We start from the raw sequence: 11,740 nt of genomic DNA, 5'->3' as shown, positions 1-11,740 counted from the left end.
TCATGGGAGTCGATGTTACTTTTTTCATAAACACACAGATATTGAGTATAAATATAAAATAACACCATATTATATTAATTTATTCATTTGTTCATTCTTTTACACCATTGTCTTAGTTTCAACAATGTGAATGTTGCTATAGGACAAGGAAGCCATGCGGGAGGATGCTCTAATGATGCCGATTGTGCTACGGTCACGAGATGCATAGACGCAAATCCCAAATGTGACTTGACTACACATCAATGCATCTGTCCACAAGCTCCACCATCTAATAATGAAGCAAAAAGAGTTCACAAGACTGACCAAAATTAATTGATGTAATTTGTTATTGTGCAAAATTGAACCTTGATTTATGTTTTTTTCCTATTCAGAAATAATAAGGTTCAAACAAAGGTCTCTTATTTACATATTTATCATGTTGGAAAAGGGTTCAGTTTGCTTATCTTCAATGGATTTCTTCGTGTCAATATTGTTTAATGGTTTTAAAGAATCTTGAATTTTGAAGAACCCCTAGAAGGTCTTAGGAGGTAAGATTATTTAGTGTTAAAATCAAACGAGAGTGAAGAGGTGAGCATGGATATAGGTTTTTCAATAGTCAATCTCAACTCGTTTGGAACTTTTAAGACGTGCCGATATATTATATTTCTAATCTAACTTGTTTGGAATTAGAACGCAATTAATTGAATGATTGATTAAATGTTTCGCGCATATAAATATAAGTCAGCACAGTTACAAAATTGATATCGGGATGATGTAAGGGGGCATCACAAATTGATGTGGTTAATCAGATGGAAAATCCACTATATAGACATCAATTTATATCGTTGAAGCGTAAAATAATTCACAAGAACCTATCCTGTGGGTATGGTATACCATTCTAAGTGTTCCTTCTCCTCTTTCTTCATCGTAAGAAAAAATAAAATAACAAATCTGATCCAAATGCACAACTTTTTCAAATATTTAATTTTCCTAAGTGAATATAAATATTATTTGACCATATTTAAGTGATAAATCAATACAACAACAACATACTCAGTGTGATCTCATAAGTGGGGTAAATTAACGGGTCTTTAAAAAGAGAAAAGCCCTGTAGCTATTTCAGAAAAGCCCAAACAGTTTAGCCCAATCAAGGACAGCATTCATGAGACTGTAGCATTTTTTAAACATGATATGACATCCTTCTTTTATCAGAATACACGTTACGACATTTGTAAAGCTATAAATGCTTCTCATTAAATATACAGAAAATGCTTAAATATGTCATCGAACTATCAGAAATGACTCATATATGTCACTTGTCAATATTTTGGCTCATTTATGCCATCGTCGTTACCAAAATGGCTCATCCGTGCCATTTTTCATTAACGCTGCATTACAATACCAGATATGATAGATGACTGCCATTAGAGGTCACGCCGTTTAATTAAATCATCACAAATTAAATCCTAAATTAAACTAAAACCCGACTATAATTTGTGTTGGTTTAGCTAAACGACGTGGACCTCTAATTGGAGGTCAAGTGTCATATCTGGTTTATAAAAACGGTGTTAATGAAAAATGGCATGGATGAGCCATTTTGGTAACGGTGAATGGTGATGACATAAATGAGCCAAACTATTGACGAATGACATAAATGAGTCATTTTCGATAGTTAGATGACATATTTGAGCCTTTTCCGTTAAATATATAATTCTTTCTATAAGTGACTAATAATAAGGTAACATCACATATATTGAAATGGAGAAAGTACTAATAAAATCCTCTTCCATGCCCTGTTATGTAAACCTCTTTTAGGGGTATGAAGATAAGAAAAAAAAAAGGGTTTCCGAAACTTTTAGTTTTAAATACCATGAAAAATATATAACTATCTAAACTTGGTTTTATAAACATATCATGATATTTGTATGGTTATAAAATCATAACATTAAGAGTCACTATTTAATAGACTAAAGAGAAGATTATTTTTAAAAGTTATGTAACCACGCAAATGTAACAAAGACCACAATTTTAATTTCAAAGTTCTCATTTTTTTTAACCGCGCGCCTAATAAAGTATAGCAATTTGTAGCTTTTTATATGTTGAAATATGATAACTCTAGTTTTTGTTCTCTCATTATTAATAACTTATACAACAATATCATTGTTGATAGGTCAAGTCGTGACCCTATTGTTCGCGTTCGCCAATACTAACTGGTCAATGATGCTTTCACGATCACGACTCAACCTCTGTGTTTGAGGAGCTCTACAATCCTGACCCTTTGCGATCATAGATTGGTGACCCCGATTGCAATGACCAGCACCAACAAAACCTACAACTTCACAAAATGGTCCAAGCAGTGGGATAACTACATTGATTGAAGGGCGGTTAGTTTGAACATCCTTTATTGAAAAATCATATTTATATACATAAAAATAGTTCAAGTGTTTCAAAACTCATTCATCGGGTCTCAATTAAAACCACAACAACAAGAATCAAATGGTAAAAATAACTTGTGTGAAATTTCAAAATATAAATTGGGGAATAATTACTCAAATAGAGGGGTTGGGTTGTTATAGTAAATGAGCATTTTATATCAAAGAGTTAATAGACTTAATCAAAATATTATTGACAAATTTAAGTTCTATGCTCTAATAATGTAAAAAACAATTATACAATTAGATCACTAATTATGTAATTACATATAATTCTCAGTTATAAATATTAATTGATAGCTTGATAAAAATGACATTGACCTGTTTTGAAAGATAATAATAATATAACACAAATATTAGTGTAGATAGTTTGAATAATTGCTTTTCATAACTAGCTATTGATTATGGGAATTGGATGGACAAAAAGTTGTTTGACCCCTGTTGACACCCAATTTTGTCCCGCCTCTCCTCCGAAATACCTGTTTACGCTTCTAATATTTTTGGAAAATAAAAAATATATATTTGTATTTTTTTATTATAATTATTAGCCTCTTATGAATACCCACGTTTTATTATTCTATTACGGTTATTATTATTATTATTATTATTATTATTATTATTATTATTGTTATTATTATTATTGTCATTTATCATTATAATTCACAATTTTTATCATTTCGATATTTTACCAGCTTACGCACACGCATCGCATTTTATCTTTGCATAATTAAATAGTAGTATTTATTTTACTGTGGATTTTTCGAAATATTACTGCACGGCTATTACAACGCCAATTTTTACCTGAGCATTAATAATTGCATATTTCATATTGAACAATATTTTAACACAAGTTATTTAAATAGGTCCTTTGTTTAAATGTAGTAGCCCAATCAACTCATACTATTTTCGGACCAATCCACAAAAACCAGTCCACACTTTAATTTACCTGGCATCATTTTAATTTACCAACCCAATTTAATTCACCCCAAACCAATTTTCAGATCAGTCCACGTTTTATTCCAAGCCCACATCTTCAAACCACCAGCCCAAATAATTAACTTTTAATTTTGCCCAGCCCAGTGCCCATTTAAACCGGGTCCAGCCCATTTTGTTTCGTGATAAGAAACCCTAAAGGGTTTCCCTTTCATTTCCCGATTTCCGCCGCATCTTCATCATCCTCTCTCTCCCGCCTCTCTCCCTCATCGCCGCCTCCCCCACTTACCCATGTCCCCCCACGCCTCTGTTCCCCACTTGATCTTGTCTCCCCCCGCTCCTCTCTCTCTCTCTTCGTCGAACAAAACCCTAATCCACCCTATAAATACAAGCTTTCCAGTAGAAAGGGGGGAAAAAGAAAAAGGTTTTGGGGGAGAACAGAAAAGATCCGTTTATTCTCTGAGAAAACAAGTTTTTCAGTAGCAGAAATCCCTCTTAGAAAACATCAGTTCTTTTAGCAGCGTTGTTTGATATCAAGTCAAAATCTAAATCATTTTCTTTTGTTCTATTTTTGCCCTTGTCATCCGTTTGGATTTGAGGGTATACAAATTCGGGATTCGCGGTATTTCGAAGTAGATTTGTGGTGTTTGAGTGGAAATCGAGACTCCGCGCCTCACTTCGCTGCACTCAGAAGAGGTGAATAACTTCCCTTTTTAGTTTGGGTTTAGCTTCAGTATGGTATTTGACAAGTGTGTGTGTGTGTCCGTACGTGATAGTTGTCGTAGCTGGTTTATTTTCAGTTTAGCAGCATGGTAGTCTTAGGTGCGTTTGTATTTAGTTAAGTTTAGTTTCGGTTTAATAGTTAGGATATTTAGCGGTTCATGTTTTATTCAGAGTTTAATTTCCAGTTCAATAATTCCCCGTTTTATTAGTGTTTGTTTTGGTTCTTATGCTTGTCATTTGATCAGAATTTGATCCTTATTGTGAAATGGATGTCTAGTTGTCTTCAGTTACGTATGAAAGCATGGGTAGTATTTTTGTGTTAACTGCTGAACATTTGCATTTTTTCTCTTTCTACTAAGTTCAAAAATGTATCAGCAGATTAAAGAAAACTGTGTGTAAGGTTAAAATAATGTTGTTTCCTTCTTTCTTTATGCCTTAAGTATCTATAAGCATGATCATTTCAGTATATTGTTATCACTATCAGTATATCATGATGTGAATTAACATACTATAATTTCAAATAGGTTATGTTTGGTTTAGAGAAAAAGTAGGTTCAAAACATATATGTTAATCACTTTAGTTTAAGACCGGATGAGGTCCATTATTCCCTAATTGTGGCAATCTTTCTATAACCAAGTGCGAAGCCTCAATTCATTCTGCCAATAAGTCTAAAGCTTGTTTATTTGGTACCATGTTAATTGGAAAGAGATGTTCAATGAATCAAAGGTACTCATAGGAACTCTTAGTAAGAATCTGCTATTGTTCCATTTTTTGCTAGTTAAAGGGAGAAGTAGCATTAACTTGTTATGTCCTTTTGTCGGTTTCTCAGCATCTTTCCAAGATCTGTGTAGAACCATAACACTCCTCACCTTTTAATTTAGTCCATAATGATACTGTAAAAAGCTTTTGGTTGCTGGTTGTGACCATAAATCTTGTAATTGACTAAGTGTGGAAATGATCATTGCGAGTTATGTTCAAAGAGCCCAGCCCACTCTCTGTTAGTCTTTTGTTTTGACAAGTTAACTCATGAGCTATGTGATCATATGACAGAAAGTTTGATTAGTTATGCTTAAATCCACTAACAAGGTTTAGGGGGTTGTACCCTAAGAAATCAAAACTTATTCGTGCAATTGAGTCTTCTGTGTGTTAAGTTTTACACCACAATTAGTCTATTTCCTGCTGTTTAATAAGCCAAATGTTTGCTCTTATTCTAAAAATGTTAAGGGGATAGTCAAGTAAAAACTAGGTTTCAACTTGATTGAGTTTTAAAGGGATTGCTGGTGAATGTTTTGTTTCTGGCTAACTCAGCTTTCTTTGAGTTCAACAGTGTTTCTTTTCAGGCTCCTTTTCTTGACTTATCTTAAGAAAAAATAAATGATGGCTGATTTGGTTGTTGAGGGTTTTCATTCTTTGTTGAGGTTTGGTTTCTGCTAAAGTTCTGGGTTGATCAGTTTAGGGCAGAGTTGGTCCTTTCTTATTTATTTATAGATGACATATGACATGTTGATAAACTCGAGCATGATTTGGTTTAGTTGGCTTCTTTTCTTTAAAATTTTGCTATGGTCATTCTGTTCCTTGCTAAAGGTTCGGTTAGTGACTAAATGAGCCATGTGAAAATCTGCAGCCTATTTTCCATATACATATTTCTCTAAATGTATTACGCATGTTAGGTGTCTAGAACTTGTTTTGCCTGTAGCTGGGGTGTCTTCTGAACTGTAGCATTTTGGCTTTTAAGACTCCTCTGTGGCTGTCACATTTTTGGGATAAACTTGGTGCTTCCTTGTCTGCCATTCTGTTGATTTTGTTTGCAGTCAAGCATGTTGATCACTCTTGAAGTATCCTTAATGGATTAGCTGTTGGTTTAAACCAACAGGCTCTATACTTAATGAGTCTATCTCTGAGATAACTGATGGTGTCTAAGTTTCAAAGCACTATTTATGGCTGCCTGCATGTTTGAAGTATATTGATGCTATGAGCTGACTCTCACATTCTTTTGATCGAGCTGCAGCCCTGTTGGCTACTTAAATTGGTGTTTAAATGAGTATATATGCTACACTTGATGTAATATTTGCTATCATAACTTTGCTGCCTTCTTAGAAGAAACAGATTACCATACTTCGGTGAAACGCATAGTCTATATTGTCATTTGGTGTTGTTTAAATTATGTGCGTCGTTGCAAGTATATTTCAGTTGATTATGTATATTTGCATATATTATTGGTATACCTATATTTAAAACAGCTATGAATGTGTGTACATGAGGTATACTTAAACATACATAGTATATACACAATCTGCTGATTTATTTTTGAGTTTATATTTCGTACGTTTAACATTATTCATTGATCGTATACTAATCCTTTCTTCCATTTTTATGCATGAATGTCATATACGAATCCGAGAGGGCTCGTTCTTCCTCCACATCCAGTGTTGAGCTAAAAGCCCAACGAAATCTTGTCCGCGTCCAGCCGGTCTGCAGCAAAAATAAAAGAAATAAAATTCTGGGCTAAGGCCAACAGCAGCAAACAGATTGCAGCAGATCTTTTAAAAAATGGGCTGAGCCCATTTAAATTAGCTACTTCTATGTTTTTGTGAATTTAATTCGTATTATGCAATTAACTCTTTGTTTTGTTTTGTTTTCTAGGTTTAGATAAATCCTAATGAATTAGTAGGCTTAGTTTTAATCATGGGTAGTTAGTTTAAGAGGAGCTAACAATTAATTTCATAAATTTCACTCCTTTCTTTTCATGTTAAAATCATTTACAAGGTCTAATATTTATTTTATTTGAAAATTGATTTGCAAAATAGAATGATTATATATATTTTAAATGAAGAGAATCATATTTTATTATCTAAACATTTTAAAACGCCATTAATATGCAAATATAAACTCAAGTATTATTTTATAAATAACTCTTCAAGTTTGAATCAATCACGTCTATTTTAGCCGAGTATAATTAAATAAATCAGTAAAAAGAGAAAGAAATTCATCATCTTTGCATTCTTACATTATTATACTGATATAATGTCATATTGGCTACGTTTTCTCTAAAAAGCTTCTATTTATATACAAATCATTATATTTTGCCAGTCTCATTTTTACAATAAAAATTATTATTTTAGGCTTAAAAACATTTATAAGTTTTATTTTCAAGTGGACTGCTATGCATTTCTTCAAGTCAGTTTAAATAACATCATTATGTTTTCCTTTAAACCTCAATAATATTTACAACCCATTTTCTTAAGATTTAAGCCTTATAGTTAATCTTAATTAATTAACCTAAGTTTGGTCGGATAACCGTAAGTTAACGGATTCTAAAGGATGCCTAACCCCTTCCCTTTAGGATAATATAGAGCTCTTACCTAGAATCACATTGGTTAAGCAGACTATTAACAGAGGTTTAGTTTTAACTTTACCTTAGTTAAACATCTGGGTGTCCTAATTCACCGTAAAATTAATTAGGTGGCGACTCCTAAAAACAAATAAACAGGAATCCCCAATATGTTGTACTCCTAAATCAACTCGGTTAAAACGGGGTATGACAACCCCTTTAATGAGTTTCCTATGTGAAACAAATTTGATGTTAGATTACTTGTCAAATATCACATGGAAATTAAGTGATTCACTTTCCAAAGTAATTCTTGAAATGGATTTGATTTTAGATTACTTGACAAATATCAAAGGTAAACTTGGTGATTCACTTTCAAAAGTAGTTAATTCCTGCAAGAAAGATTGTTACCTTAGTCTAAATCTATTTAATCTATGGGAAGGATATAAAGTTGTTTATCTTAGTTACCATTTCTCCATCAATGGAATGACTTTTGCTTCCCTATAAATTCATTGCTAAAGCAACAGTTAAGCTGCAAAAAGACATCAATAATAACAGTCAATAGTTACTCTTGTGTTACAACAAAACTTGGAAGAGAATGGCAAAGACAACATTCCTTAAGATTTTCTTGGTCTCGTTTTTGCTTATTTTGTTAGGTAAGCATTTTAGATCTATTTTCCCTATATTATGTAGAAGTTCGCCAGTTAATTTTTTTGCATTTCAGTAACTTAATCCAGGAGCATATATACCATGCCCCAAATTATGTCACGGAATACTGCTTTGTCAAATTCTTTACTAGATATGTATACATAGACGAAATAAAAATATTGGGTATAGATATAAAAATAACTACATTACTTGTTATTATACTAAATTGTTCATTTATCCACTTATTTAAATATTGAAATTGTTTATAGAAAAATTCTACGTGCGTCATTGTTACTGTCACTTATTCAACAATGTCAATGTATGTAGGACAAGGAAGCCATGTGGCAGGATGCTCTACGGATGGCGATTGTGCTACCGTCGTGAAATGCATAGACACAAAACCCGTATGTAACTTGACAACACATAAGTGCGGATGTCAAGGAAAACCTCCACAAGCTAATTATAATGGACGTAAAAGAGTTCACAAGACAGAGCAAAACTAATTTACTTTTGTTGTTGTGCAAAATTAAACCATGATTTATGTTTTTCCTTTTCATTCAATAAACGTCCGCTATTGATGTTGGAAAAGAATTTGCTCCCTTTGACTTTATTACTTGCATAATGCATCTTATCTTCGATGAATTTCTTCGAGCCGATTATGTTTTAAGGGGTTAAAAGGAATGTCCATCTAAACAACTCCTAATTAATTACAACGAGACTAAATAGGTCGGAATCGATATATATTGGAAATAGGGCGATATTACTGGTTGATATTGAATCTTCAAGCATAACAATAGAGATGACAAAATTAGTCCAAACCCATGTAATCCGCTCAATTCGCCCAAATTAGTGTGCAACTGAAACCTCATTAATGTTTTTATTTGTCATTGGTATTTGGTAATTAGGATCAATAAAAGTCCTTAGCTTATATCCATTTCGATGTTGGAAACGGTCTATTCCTTTTGAATTGATTGTTTTCACAATGCATTTTAAGGAACCTAATTTTAAGGCCAAATACATCGATAGCCTAATAAAATTACCAGTAAATTTTAATTTAGACACTTGAAGTCTCGAACTATGGTCTATTTCAATTGAATTACTGAACACATGATAAAGTGAATTTTGGAAAAGTTTGTGCATGGGCTTCAAGAGCCCGTCGCATAGATAAGTTAATCATTTAAAATATGTCACCGGCTTTAATAATACGATTTAATCTTAATAAGCCGTAAAACCTAAGGCATCTTCCATTTGATGACGATGTGTATAATTAAAGGAAGTGACATATTTTATGTGACTACGTAATGGTCGTTTGAGAACGAGCACAATTTTTTTTTCAAATTTTGAGGCGGAAATATCTAATAGAAACATTTTATCATATATTGATGTGCATAATCGAAATATGTCATAGTTCGAGATCTAGATGAAATTTACTGACAAGTATAAGAGATTTTCGATGTATTCAACCTAATTTGAAAGAACTCCTAATTGATCTTTGAAGACAAAAGTAAACAGGGGAGAGCAAATCAAAAGGGACGCAGATGATTCAAATTGTTCTGCCTTTGATAATATCTTCATCAATTTGACTTTGTTTTTGGTTTAGTTTAATTGTGTGATTTTTCCTTGGATATCTCTAGTTAACACACTCTACAATGACCCTCATTTGAGGACGAAGTTTTGGAAGTAATTAAAGCAAGAAAGTACTTTCACCTGGCTATCACATAAAAAAAGTACTAACTTTCATCTGACTGATAAAATTCAAGATTGGGAACAAAAAGAGATATACACAAGCCAATTCCTAGCATGCCTTTCTGGATATTCAATCCTTATGAATGACCTAAATTGTACGCGAAGTTTGGGAGAAAGAAAAACAATGTTGCATCTGATTGATAAAATTCAAGATTGGTTCCTGATGACATATTTAAATTTGCATGTAATTAGCTGATTAATAAGTAAAAAATGGCCAAATATGTTCTTAAAGTGTACGAAATGAACAGATATGCCATTAGTTAATAGTTTACATTTCTTAAACATGTACAATTTTAACATTTTTCCTATTCTTTTTTATGCAACAACCGAAGTGAAGCACCAATTTTTAAGTCTGAAAGTAAAAAGTTTAGCTTAAATTAATAGTGGTATTTTTTACATACTAATGATGTATACAATATATTGATGTAACAAACATTCATATCTTTGGCGATGAAAATTATAATATATAAATATAATTTTGTTCTTCAGTTTTCTAAGTTTTGTACAATAGATTCATGTATTCTCTGAACTGCACTTGTGTCCTAAACTAAGGACGAGAAATTTCCATTGTGTTATCATAAAAATGAAAAGCAGCCGAGCTTGTTAAATTTTTTATTCTATAGTGTCTAAAGCAACAATTTTTCGAAATTACAACAATCCTCAAGAATCTCTTCTCAGCGAAGCAACACTATTATAAAAAAATCAGTGGAGTTGAGGGGGTGATCACCCAAAAACTATTTTTTTAATTTGGTTAAATTTGAGAAAATTAGATTGAGTATCATTCATGGGCATTATCAATGAAGGACACATATCTACTCAATTTCCTATACTTTCAATGGCATATATTTGGCCATTTTTGGCTTATTAATTAGCTAATTAGATTTATTGGAGGCTCCAGTTACACTAAGGCCATATTTAGACCAATTAATGAATGGTGAGAGCATACGTGAGTTAAACTATTAACAAAAGACATATCTGCTCGAAATTCGGATGCTTTAAAGACACCTAATGCAAAGAATATCAGAATAAGAGGACCACACCACCCGACCATAACCAGTCATTTATTTCTTCGCTATGTGGTGCTTAAGATTACTTATACCAGGATAATATATATGCTTCACCTACATACCTAAAACAATTGAAGTTCTATTAATCCTATTATTATCATCAGGGGCGGAGTTAGCCCTTCGGGCGTGGGTTCGGCCGAACCCAGTAGCTTTTGTCTGAATCATATATTTGTATTAATTTTTTTAAAAATATGTATAAATTATTAATTAAGAACCCAATAACTTTAAAGAATTAGAATCCCGAACCCACAAATTCTGAATCCTGGCTCCGCCTCTGATTATCATGTCTTTCCTAGTGTTTTTGATTCTGCAATCATTAACAAAATGAATGAGATAACATACACATGAATTCAGGTCATAGTGTCATCAACAACCACGAAATGTTGGACTGAAATTTCTAGCTCAAGGGCATAAAACTATGTTGACTGTGGAATGTTTTTTGGTGTTTCTTTAGATCCAACATGTTGGATGAAGAGGAAGAAATGTTGGTCTTTTAAAAATTAGCTTGGGTTAATCGGTTGGATTTGAGTCTAATTACATGTGGACCGATAAAAATAATGCCACGTATTTAATTAGAAAAATCATACATTTCACATCAACTTCTGCTAAAGGAAGGGGCAATTTTAGACTTAAATTTAATGTTTCAAATTTTAGGGCATTTTTTTATCCGAATAGGTAGAAGGAGGAGCAAATTTGATTCAATAGGTGGAAGAAGCACATTTTGAGCCATTTCTAATACTTTAAGATTGAGCTGAGGGTCTATCAGAAACAACCTCTATATCTTCATGGTAGGGGTAAAGTCTGCATACACTCTACCCTCCCCAGACCCTCACTTGTGAGATTATATTGAGTATGCTATTATTGTAATAATACTTTAAGGGCTC

The 11,740-nt window shown here is 32.6% G+C and overlaps 1 long non-coding RNA gene across 1 annotated transcript; it reads left to right on the top strand.

Annotated features, from left to right (window-relative positions):
* The first annotated feature begins 7,873 nt into the window (after positions 1-7,873).
* Positions 7,874-8,634, top strand: LOC132611093 (uncharacterized). The gene is made up of 2 exons (XR_009571455.1): positions 7,874-8,051; positions 8,371-8,634. It is a non-coding gene; the product is annotated as an uncharacterized LOC132611093 (long non-coding RNA).
* Positions 8,635-11,740: the final 3,106 nt, after the last annotated feature.

The sequence above is a fragment of the Lycium barbarum genome, chromosome 9 (assembly GCF_019175385.1).
Source record: "Lycium barbarum isolate Lr01 chromosome 9, ASM1917538v2, whole genome shotgun sequence".
Classification (NCBI taxonomy): domain Eukaryota; kingdom Viridiplantae; phylum Streptophyta; class Magnoliopsida; order Solanales; family Solanaceae; genus Lycium; species Lycium barbarum.
This window is presented reverse-complemented; position numbering and strand designations above follow the sequence as displayed.